The sequence below is a fragment of the Protopterus annectens genome, chromosome 2.part1 (genome assembly GCF_019279795.1).
Source record: "Protopterus annectens isolate FY-2018-M chromosome 2.part1, PAN1.0, whole genome shotgun sequence".
In the NCBI taxonomy this organism is placed as follows: Eukaryota; Metazoa; Chordata; order Ceratodontiformes; family Protopteridae; genus Protopterus; species Protopterus annectens.
Window position 1 is genome coordinate 1,879,070,435 of NC_056729.1, and position 12,063 is coordinate 1,879,082,497.

Genomic DNA, 12,063 nt, shown 5'->3' on the forward strand with positions numbered 1-12,063 from the left:
CTGCTTTCTCAGTCTCAAATTAGGAATATTTACTCTATGCGCTGTTTCTAATATTAGCAGCAGAAAAGCTCAGCGGTGGTGCAGTGGTTAGCGTTGCTGTCTCACAGCAAGAGGTTCTCCGGTTCGATCCTCAGCTGGGGTGCCTTCTGTGCTGAGTCTGCATGTCCTCCCTGTGGTCATGTGGGTTTCCTCCGGGTGCTCTGGTTTCCTCCCACATCCCAAAGTGTGTGTGTGTGTGTGTGTGTGTGTGTGTTTGTGTGTATGTGTCTTCTGTGGAAGGTTGGGTGTCGGGCTGGCAACTCCACACTGTAAAACTCCACTGCCAGTCATGAGCGGACAGGTGATCTGCTGTGGCGACCCCTAACTGTAACCGGGAAAAGCCGAAAGAAGAAGAAAGATCAGTCCATATGCTGAGGCATTTTCTCACAAAGTCTTTGCAGCCCTTTACATCAGTTTGTTCTGGTATTGCTTTAAACTTCAAGTTGTCTCTGATCTGTCCTTGAATTCAGTCAGTTTCTGTGCCATTTGTTCATATTTTCATTGCAGTTCCTCCGTTTTTTTCATTCATATCATTTTCATCAGTTTGCATACCAGGTATTTATTCTGATTGCCTGGCTAAAACATCTATTTCCTGCAACCTTCTATTATTTGTCTCTGTATATATTCCAGCAGGGAACCACTTGTATTTAAACTTTGAGTGCATTTAGTCAGTCTTTCTCTCTGGGGTGATTGAGGAATTTTTGCCTTCAGCTGCCATTACCATCTGCTTTTTCCACCTGTGCTCCATGCTGTTTTCAGTTCTCTTCCAAGTTTTCACAGATGGTCAGCATAATGATCACTGCTGCAGTAGCCTTAGCTATTTGACGCTATATCTTGTATAGAATATAATAGCTGTCCAGCTTCCAAAGCTTCAAAGCACCTTCCATGTACCCATGTCATTAGTCAGCTTGAGCTGAGCTGACTAAAAGGGCAGGTTTGGGCGCCAAGACTTTCCAAGCTTTCCTGCCTCCAAGAAGAGTATTCCTCTGCAGGCTTTTGAGGATCAACAGTCAGCTAACGCTGTTCCATTGCTGGGCAGATAAGTTCCCTTCTGGTAAAGTTGAGCTGACTAAAAAAGACTGTTTTGGCTGCTAAGCCCTTCAGAGCTTTCCTGCCAATGAAGAGAGAACTCATCCTGTCCAGTCAGCTTGTTTATTTCCTTTGCTGGGCAGATAAATTCTCGTTAGGGAAAAACCTTCCACATTAAAAAAAAAATTGTTTGTTTTGTTGTACTTTCCTGTTTAGGAAAGTTAGTTTTAAGATAGGTGTTTGTATTTTAATGGACTGTTATGAAACTTAACTTTACTTTTAAACAGGAGCACACTTTTTTCCTGCCATTTTAAAAGTTTGTTTAAAGTAATTGAAAAACAGTTTTTCTGTGGATAAATTGTGCTTATTTTACTTTTTGAACTGAGAAAAGTGTTTTAAAGTGATTGTTACTCTGTTTTTATGTGAAAAGGTGACTTTTAAAGACACAAAAGTTTTACCAACTTTTGCTGATTGTTTTCCCCAGGAGAGACACCTTTTCGACTTGATCATGTAACAAACTATCAGTCACACAGTCAGTCCTTTTGGATGCAATAAGTAAAATTTAAGCAAACAGCCTTTGCCACCCATGCAGTATACCACCCCAGAATCATAGCTGCTCAGTGCTTGCAAGCTTGACCGTGTACACTAAGAATCAGAATACTTTGTTTTACCTGTCTTTGTGTGTCACTCTGCATAAAATTATCTTTCTAGGATTTTGTTTTTCATTGCAGACAATATATATAGACTAACACCTTTGGGTGCCTCTAGGCTTGCAAGATTATCTCTTGCACTATCAAAAGTCACTGGTTTCCCTGTATTTCTTCGTCATTCTACATAAGATTATCTTTCATCCACTAGGAGGATTTGCAACCTGCAAAAATATTCTTCAGTGTGGGCAGTATATATAGACTGACTCCTTTGAGTGCCACTAGGGAAACAGTCCCGTCCCTTACAAAAATATTCTTCAGTGTGGGCAGTATATATATATAGACTGACTCCTTTGAGTGTCACTAGGGAAGCAGTCCCTTACAAAAATATTCTTCAGTGTGAGCAGTATATATAGACTGACTCCTTTGAGTGCCACTAGGGAAGCAGTCCCTTACAAAAATATTCTTCAGTGTGAGCAGTATATATAGACTGACTCCTTTGAGTGCCACTAGGGAAGCAGTCCCTTACAAAAATATTCTTCAGTGTGAGCAGTATATATAGACTGACTCCTTTGAGTGCCACTGGGGAAGCAGTCCCTTACAAAAATATTCTTCAGTGTGAGCAGTATATATAGACTGACTCCTTTGAGTGCCACTAGGGAAGCAGTCCCTTACAAAAATATTCTTCAATGTGAGCAGTATATATAGACTGACTCATTTGAGTGCCACTAGGGAAGCAGTCCCTTACAAAAATATTCTTCAGTGTGAGCAGTATATATAGACTGACTCCTTTGAGTGCCACTGGGGAAGCAGTCCCTTACAAAAATATTCTTCTGTGTGAGCAGTATATATAGACTGACTCCTTTGAGTGCCACTAGGGAAGCAGTCCCTTACAAAAATATTCTTCAGTGTGAGCAGTATATATAGACTGACTCCTTTGAGTGCCACTAGGGAAGCAGTCCCCTTTTTTCTCCATGTCAGCTGTCACCATCCTTCTCGATTCAGTGCCACTCTCCTTCCTTCTTTGACAGTCCTAGGTCTTCTCTCATAATTCATCCATTTCTCTGCAGGATGCCCTTGTTTCTTCTTGTCTTTCTCCTGTCTGTCCCACATATTCTTCACCATATTGTCTTCTGCTTTTCTACTCCTGTGCTTAAACCAACGTAACCTGTTCTCTTTGACCTTCTCTGCAATTGGAGCTGCTTTGGCTCCTGCTCTGATGCCCTCATTTCTTTGTCTGTCTTACAGTGTGCATCCTACCACCTATCTCCAGCACTTCATCTCCATCACCTCTAGCTTCCTCATCTGCTCTGCCTTCACTGCCCAAGTTTCTGTAACATACAGTAGTACTGGTTGCAGCACTGTTTTGTACACCTTACTTTTTCAACTTTTTTGGCACTCTTCTATCATACATTACCACTGACCCTTTGTGCCAGTTGGCTGCAGCTTCTCTGATTATATTTTTGACCTCATTCAGCCTTCCTTTTTTCTCTTCCACCCCTCCCATGACACACAAAGAATCATAAAAAGTACCCTTATTTAAGCAAGATGGCTGAGCTAAGGTCATTACCATACTATAGTAACAAAGAGATCTGATGCTGTGTGAGCTCCATTGAGCTCCCTTTGATATGTGGGGTAAGGAAGAGTGTGTTTGTGGTAGTAAAGTTCCTTGCACCACAGGGAACTTTGTTTCCAGGAATTCTTTTTTTTTTCTACCATGTAGAGTTGTTTTTTTTTTTTTTTAATTTAGCACTGATCCACTGCTGTGCAACATATCAGTGGGGAAGGGAAATGAATGCTGATGCAAGCATTACTTCAACCAGAGTACCATGTCGGGGTCAATCCTGTATGCAGTTGATGTAGTGCATGTGAATTTATTTCAGTCTCACTGGTGTCATTTGGAGTTGCATTCCAAGCATGGAGTTCTGTGGCAACCTGGTGTGGTAAGACTGCCTGCAGTCTTAAATACCAACTTCTATGTATTGCAGAGTGCTTTGCTATTCTATTTTATTATGTACCAGCCCTACACCATGGCACTCAGTGTTTCTGTATAGTTGTCGAGGAGCATTAAATCTACTTATGTACATGATTAACTATCAGAATGATGTTGTAGATCGTCTTTTTGTGGATAGTGAGTGTTGTGCAGAATCTACTGATTCAAAATATAATTGAAACTGTTTAATATAGTGCTGCTGTCTCTACAAATGTATCTATCACAGTGCTTTTTTCTTATTCAAGCCACTGGTTTCCCATGTTATGACTGAAAGGCACACTTAACTAAATGAATAGTCATAATACACCTCTTCCATTAGCTGGCTGTATTTTGTTTGGCCCTGAAACAGCTATTATATCCAAGACTTAAGTCCAAAAGGAAAACTAAGGAAATATGCCTAATGTGCGAATAGTTCTGTGTACATTTCTACCTTTGTGGTGGGGATACAAGGTTTATTTTCTGTAAGGCAAACTGTGTTGATCAGTAGAACTTCATCATTGGCCACATCAGGTGGTACGGAAAAGGCAAAAATTATTTCAGGAGCTGTCCTCTGTTTTAAAGACAGTATCTCCAATTAGCTCCTTGGGAATCATTGGACCTCTTCAACAGAGAATTTGTTTTCTTATTCTGTGTTCTTCTCATGTCTTCCTCCATAATAATAGTGTAAAAAATGTGTGGGGGGGTCTATATTATATGCTTGAAGTTTTAAAACTTCGATGCTCATATGATCGACACCATATGAGTGAAGTTTTAAAACTTTAAACATATAATAAAAAATAAACAAAAACAAAAAAAACTACCCGAACGCTCTGAGCAGGGGGGAAGCCCCCCTGCACCCCTATACCCCCTGCTACTTAAATATATCAACTCCAAGATCGCACTACAGTGAAATAAATGGAAATATTCTCTACGGTGATCTCCATTGAAACTTACGAGCTTTCAAAAGTTCTCTCATATGGTGTCGACCATATGAGGCTCGAACATTTGAAAGTTCATGCTTCTGATATAGACCCAAAAAATGCACAGCAGGATTTCAGGACATTAGGTCATCCTGTGTAACATTTCCAGTGACCATTGAATGAAAAGTGTTTCACACATGGGTTCTAAAACAGAAAAGGAAAGTTTTTGCCATAGCATCTTCCTGAAATCATTCCAATTCCTTCTTTACAGGGCATGGCCCCTTTTGAACAAAGTCTTGAGATCAAACAAAAATTAAGAGCATTATTCCTTCACAGGTGCACAGTTTAATTGTCTATGTTCTTGTAACCAAGTAGCAGGACCAGCAAAGATTTGTACTGAATATATTCAACCTTGACAGGCACTTCAAGGTAAATGAAGGGAGCACAGGTAGATACTGTGTAAACGAAGAGCTTTTTGACAAAGAGTATAAAGTCTAGCATATTTGTTTCAGAAGGCTGATTGTTAGTCAACTGTATGTTAGCCAACAATATGATAGTATAGAATGCCATACTTGTTTGGCTCAGAACTCCACTTGATGAACATCTAGTTCTTCTGCTATATGTTGTCTGTGTGGCTAGCTAGAATCTGTTCCCTCCCCAAGAACAGGCCAGTAGAGGCCACTCACTACCATCCTCCCCAGCAAGCTCTTGTAATCATCTGATAAGCTAGTCAGACTCATGCCACCTGCAATGTACTCAGGGCTTTATCCCTATAAGCAGTGGACTATTTTGGGTTTCTGAATGTCCACGCATTAGGTAAGTCCTCTAATGTTGTCAGGCTTCTTTCCAACCTTTCTTTTACTTTAACGGGTGTCAGTCAGCTTTCATATATTTGTGCCATCAGTGAAAAAGCAAACTTTCCTATCTGGAATTTCTGTAGTGTCACTTGTGTAGGTAGTGAAAATGACTGACTTACAAATTGCCCCCTGTGGTAATTACCTTGTAAGAACTTGTTAGATGTGGAAGTGCCTATTTGCAGTGAGCCTTTGTATCCTTTTACCTAGTTTTGCCTTTAGAGCCTAACTACACCAGAAGTGGTGGATGTTAAGTTGTCAATCTCGCCTTCATTCTTGCTGGATGGGTTCGGAGCCGAACCTCGGCTCCGACTCGGCACTTGCTAAGCTTGAGAACTCCTTTTACCAGCTCAAGGCAACCCTATATCCCATGATGCAAGGCGAGACTACCCCAGATCTCATTTGCCGCTTCGCGAAGAGGTCTCTTTTTTGCCAGCTCAGGTGAGTTTTCTAATTCAACAGTTTAGTCAAGGGTATTTCTTCCCTTTTTCCTATATTGGTTAGTTTTTATTGTAGAGTGTATAGCTAATACTATATTTCCCACCCTATATTCCTCTTTTTGGGTAAAAGTTTAATTTTCTTTTCTGTTAGGCCTAAGCCTCCCAGTTCATTAATCCCTGTCAGTTTGTGTGTGTTTTGGGGTTAATTGTGTGACTCTTGTTGAGTGTGTGTTTTTTGTCTTTCTTAGACTATGTCTAGAGAAGGAAAGGTCTCAGGCTTCAAGAGGTGTGACTCGTGCTGTCAGAAGATGTCTCTGACAGACGGTCACACTTCTTGTGTTTACTGCCTGGGGCCTTTACACCTGCAGGACTCCTGTGCTATATGCCACTCTTTTAGCCAGAGAGTCCTGCAGGAGAGGAGGAACAAGTTGATCCTCCATGGCTTATTAAAGCCGGAAGGTTCACCGACAAAGACTGGGTCGGGTAAACCTTCCAAGCCACCTAAGGTTCAGGCTACGGTTGTTAAGCCTTCCCCGGTGGCTCCGACTCCTTCGGAGTCGAGATCGGCTCCGGCTGGAGCCGATCTTTCTACCTCTGATATGGTAGTGTCGGTTCCTTCCGGCTCCGACACACAGCCTCCAGTTGCCTTGTCGGCACCGGCTGGTGCCGAGGTGTTATCCAGTATCGGAGCCGAAAAGTCTTCGGCTCCATCTGGAACCGAGAGGACGTCGGCTCCGATGGCTTCGTCCAGGAAGAGATCTCGGTCCCCTTCTCTGGAGTCGATTCGCTCAGCTCTGAGGTCTCCTCTTTTATCAGAACGGAGTCATCGGAGCCAATCTTCGAGATCTTCCAGGCTGTCAGACCACGATTTAGAGAGGGTGGTAAGCAGGCTGTTGAAGTCACAGGCACTAGCCCAAATGCTCCATAGCCCGTCTCAACAGACTTCGGCTATTGCTCTTCCCCTTGAACTTCCTCCTCCGACTCTCCTCCAGAGTTCGGAGCCAGAGCTTTTCGGGACAGTGACCGTGTCGGCGCCGGGGCCGATACATCCCCTTTCGGCTCCGTCGTCTTCGGCTCCGATCTCCTCCATGAGACCTTCCTTGGAGGGATCCGGTCATCGAGTTTCCCTTGTCGGCTCTGAGGGGGCGAGTGGCATCGGACCCTTGTCCGACCCAGCTCTTCCTCTCGGAGCTTCGGCTTTGGTGAGCTCGGCACCGACATCGGCCTCGGAGCCTTCTGTCTCAGTGGAGCCGGGAATTCCTGTTTCTTCGGAACAGGAGTATTCTGGTCTCCCTGGGAGAGGAGCCTTTGAGGTGATGAGGAGTGTCCTGGCACCTGAGCCAGGTCAACGGTCCATTCCTTTAGCTCCTCCCTCTTCGGTGCCTGTTGCTTTCTCTTGCCAGCCTCTTGCTCCCAGGCCCAGGGATCCATCGCCCCAGGTTTCCCCATTGGGAATAACTTCCTCTTCCGAGGTTTCTCCTGATCCCGCAGGGGAACCCCCGCGCAAGAGGACGTGTAAGAGGAAACACACAGACTCCCCTGAGTCTACAACATCAGATACCGACTTAGATGAGTCGGAGGGTTCCCCCCGGTTCCCCTCTGAGGATGTCTCCTTTTCAGACATCCTGGAACTCCTCAAACAGAGGGGGAACTGGCCTTCCATTGACCCCTCCGAGGATGAGTCGGTATACCTGGAGGCGTTTGGATCCCGACCCTCCACCTCCTGGGTGTCTCCGCCTTTCGACCCACTCATGCAGGTAGTGGCTCGGAAGGCGTGGGCAGCCCCGGATGCTGTGGAACCTGTCCCCAGGAGGCCATCCAAATTTATTACAGCCCCTTCAGACAAGCAGTTTCTTTCTAAGGGCGTCTCTGTGGATGCTATGGTGGTGGCGGCGGCCACCAAGAAGGAACTTGCGGATCCTTCCGTGCCTGTTCATCCTCCTAACAAAGACTCTAGGACCATGGATAGGTATGGCAAGCGGATGTTTTCTTCAGCGACCTTTGCTATGCATTCACTGAACTACCTTTGTCATTTCACCAGACTTCAGAGAGACTTTCTCAAGGAACTAGATGAAGTGGTTCAGGATCCTTCAGCTGCTGGGGCTCAAGACAAGATTGCCACACAGCTAGCAATCCTAAATTCTTTAACCAACTCCTCCATGCGGCTCATATCCTATGCGGCCGATGGAGCGAGTAGAGCCGCAGGCACAGGAGTGGCACTTAGGCGTCAGGCCTGGATGCGGCTTTGTAATTTCGCGGACCCCTTCAAGGCGTCCTTCACCAATACCCCTTTGACGGTTCGGCTTTGTTTGGACTGCAGGTGAAGGAAACCTTGACCAGGTGTGAACAAGACGGCAAAACCCTTTCTGCCGTAGGAGTCCATTTTTCCACTCCTTCAAGACCCTATCCAAAAAGTCAGAAAGGAGGAAAAATGTGGTTCTGTAAAGCCCAAGGAGTTACGCCGGACACACGTGGTCAGTTTACCCCCAGAGGCAGAGGGGGTAACAATAACAGACGCCGCCCTAGAGGCAGGGGGGGTCCCCAGAATCAGGGTAGCAGGGAGCCTCTTCCTGACAAACCCTTTCAGCATCCCTGAGGTGTTGCCCGACTGTCCACCCTTGGAGGCAGTCGGGGGAAGGATATCGCTGTACCCATTAGCCTGGCGTTCCCTCTCACAAGACATGTGGGTACAGTCGATCATATCCGAGGTTTACAAAATCCCTTTCGAAAGGTATCCCGTACCTCACCAATCCCTTCCAGACATCTCACCCGGTCAAAGGGATTTGGCAAAACAGGAGGTCTCAAAGCTCCTAGAAAAAAGAACCGTCCAAATAGTTCCAGCAGACCAAGTAGGATCCGGCATCTACTTAAGATTCTTTTTGGTCCCCAAAAGGACGGGAGATTGGAGACCAATTTTAGACCTGAGCAATCTAAACAGATTTGTCAGAAAGGCAAGATTCCGGATGGTCACGCTTCAGTCCATTCTGCCCTTTTTGGGCAAGGACAACTGGATGTGCTCGATAGACCTTCAGGACGTGTACTATCACATAAAGATACACAGACGCTCCAGGAGGTTTCTCCGCTTTCGGCTGAGGACCAGTCATTATCAATTCAGAGCCCTGCCCTTTGGCCTCACTTCAGCCCCCAGAGTGTTTACCAAATGCATGGCAGTGGTTACGGCTCATCTGAGACGTCAAGGATTCCAGGTGTTTCCTTATTTGGACGACTGGCTCCTCTCCGCCACCACCAAGCATCAGCTTCTTCAAAGCAGAGACTACACTCTGCAGATCTGCAAAAAGTTGGGAATCTCAGTGAATTTCGAAAAATCTTCTCTGCTGCCTTGCCAATCTAGCACCTTTATAGGCGCAGAACTAAACACCGTCAGTATGTTAGCCAGACTAACAAATCAGAGAATTCTGGACATCCAGAAATACGTTCGGATCATATTACTGAGCAACAAAGTCAGAGCCAGATTGGTTCTGAAGGTTCTAGGTCTTATGGCTGCGGCCATTGTACTTCTACCATTAGCTCGCTTCCACATGCGTCTTCTGCAGTGGATGTTATTCACTCGGTGGTCGTTCCAGAACCTACCCTTGAGGCACGAAATTTTGGTTACAAAATCGTGCAAGACTCATCTAACCTGGTGGATATCTTCTCCTCTGCTCCATCACGGCCGACCATTTGTTCCCCCATCTCCGGTTGCCACAGTCACTTCGGATGCCTCTCTGATCGGGTGGGGGGGCATTATCAGGGCAAGATGGTCCATGGGACTTGGCAACCCACAGAATACCATCTGCACATAAATGTCCTGGAGATGAGAGCGGTGCTTTTAACATTGCAAGCCCTCAACGACTTTCTTCCCTCGGGGACTATTGCAGTTCAAACGGACAACATGTCTGTAGTCTGGTACATCAACAAACAGGGCGGAACCAGGTCCTATCCTTTATGTCGAAAAGCTCTCAGACTTTGGCAATGGGCAATCTCCTCTCATCGGTTTCTGATAGCAACGCACATCCCCGGCAGGTCCAACCTCTTAGCGGACAGATTGAGCAGAGCTATTCTCATGCCTCACGAGTGGTCTCTCAAACAATCGGTAGTGGACGAGATTTTTCAGAAGTGGGGCACCCCTTGTTGCGACCATTTTGCTACACCCCAAAACAGCAAATGCCCGGACTTCTTCACCCTTTTTCCCCTACCAGGCCACCCCCTGAGAGACTCTCTAACCCAGGATTGGCCCCGGGGACTTCTGTACGCTTTTCCCCCATTCCCTTTAATCCCACAGGTCATTCAGAAAGCTACCGTTTTGAGAGCCAAGCTGATTCTCATTGCCCCTTACTGGCCTCGACAAATTTGGTTTCCGTCCCTACATCGTCATCTCCTGGTGCAGCCTTGGCATTTGGACCCAGTTCCGGATCTTCTGATCCATCAAACGGGTCAACAGCACCGGGCCATTCGTTCTCTCAACCTCACTGCTTGGTTGCTCCACTTCCTTCCCTAGCCAGGCTTCCTATGATCTCTGATCCTGTCAGAGATATTTTAATAGCTTCCTTAAAGTCGTCCACCAGAACGGTTTATGCTAGCAAGTGGCGACGTTTTTCCCTATGGGCAAACTCCAGGCGCATTGATCCCTTCACTGCGCCGGTGCATTAAATTTTAGACTTTCTGGCTGAAGTTTTTCAGTCAGGATCTTCTTCATCGACAGTTAAAGTTCAACTGGCAGCAATTTCTAATTATCATGTTGGCCTACAAGATCATAACATAATGTCGCACAGACTATGCAAAGCTTTTCTGAGAGGTGTTTTTCTCCTAAAGCCTCCAGTAAAACATCCTCCTCCACAATGGGATCTGAATTTGATGTTAGCATCCTTGATTTTACCCCCCTTTGAACCGTCTGCTTCATGCTCCTTAAAGTTGCTGACCTGGAAAACAATATTCTTGGTGGCTGTTACTTCAGCAAGGAGGGTATCTGAACTACAAGCCCTCTGTATCCGTTCCCCATACTTAGTTTTTCACAAGGACAGGGTATCCTTGAGAACTAATCCATCCTTTCTGCCCAAAGTTGTTTCTCAGACTAATATTAATCAATCCATCGATCTACCAGTTTTTTTCCCTAATTATTCCGACAGAGCTGAACAAAAACTTCATTTTTTGGATGTCCATCGTCAACTCAGATATTATTTACATAGAACTAAACAGTTCAGGAAATCTGATCAATTATTTGTTTCCTATGCAGAAAACAGGAAAGGTCTCCCAGTGTCGAAAGTGACCTTATCCAGATGGTTGTCTTCTACCATTTCTTATGTGTATTCGCTCAGAGGCAAACAACTACCCTCAAAACCGAAAGCGCATTCAACCAGGAGCCTGTCCACATCTACAGCTTTTCAGGATAGGCTACCCATTGATACCATTTGTGCAGCAGCTACTTGGGCCACTCCTCATACCTTTGTCTCTCATTATAAATTAGATTTGGCCTCCAGGGACAGAGCCAGCTTTGGTTCCACAGTTCTCAAGAGTCTGTTCCATTGAGCCACCCAGGATACAGGTGCTAGGGACGCGGTCCCATCCAGCAAGAATGAAGGCGAGATTGACAACTTAACATTTAGAAGTTATGTACCTACCATAACGTTCCATGTTAGTTGTCTTCTCTCGCCTTCTTTCTTGCGTCCCTCCCTCCTTCCCCCTGGCTTGGACAGATCTTGAAGAGCTTCTCTTTCTCAGTTTTCACTCTTCTGAGTCTTCAGTAGAAAGAGTCTATCTTAAGAACTTTTGCCTAGTTCTTCTAGGCTAGTCTTTGCTCTTCCTTTGGGAATAGTATTTTTTAGCAGGGTGTTTTAGCTACCAAACGAGATCTGAGGTAGTCTCGCCTTGCATCATGGGATATAGGGTTGCCTCGAGCTGGTAAAAGGAGTTCTCAAGCTTAGCAAGTGCCGAGTCGGAGCCGAGGTTCGGCTCCGAACCCATCCAGCAAGAAAGAAGGCGAGAGAAGACAACTAACATGGAACGTTATGGTAGGTACATAACTTCTAATTTAAGTTCCTAAGTAACTGGAAGTTACTTTAGTACCATCGTTAATTCAGCTGTAGTTACATTTGGGTTCATGCCCTGATTTATGGAGAAAACAAATGTATGATGAAATAGATACTCAGCAATGATTGAAGAGCT

The 12,063-nt window shown here is 45.2% G+C and overlaps 1 protein-coding gene across 1 annotated transcript in view; it reads right to left on the reverse strand.

Annotated features, from left to right (window-relative positions):
- LOC122794677 (disintegrin and metalloproteinase domain-containing protein 33-like) overlaps positions 1 to 12,063 on the reverse strand; it is a 2,280,125-nt gene that overhangs the window by 321,668 nt on the left and 1,946,394 nt on the right. The window lies entirely within an intron of this gene.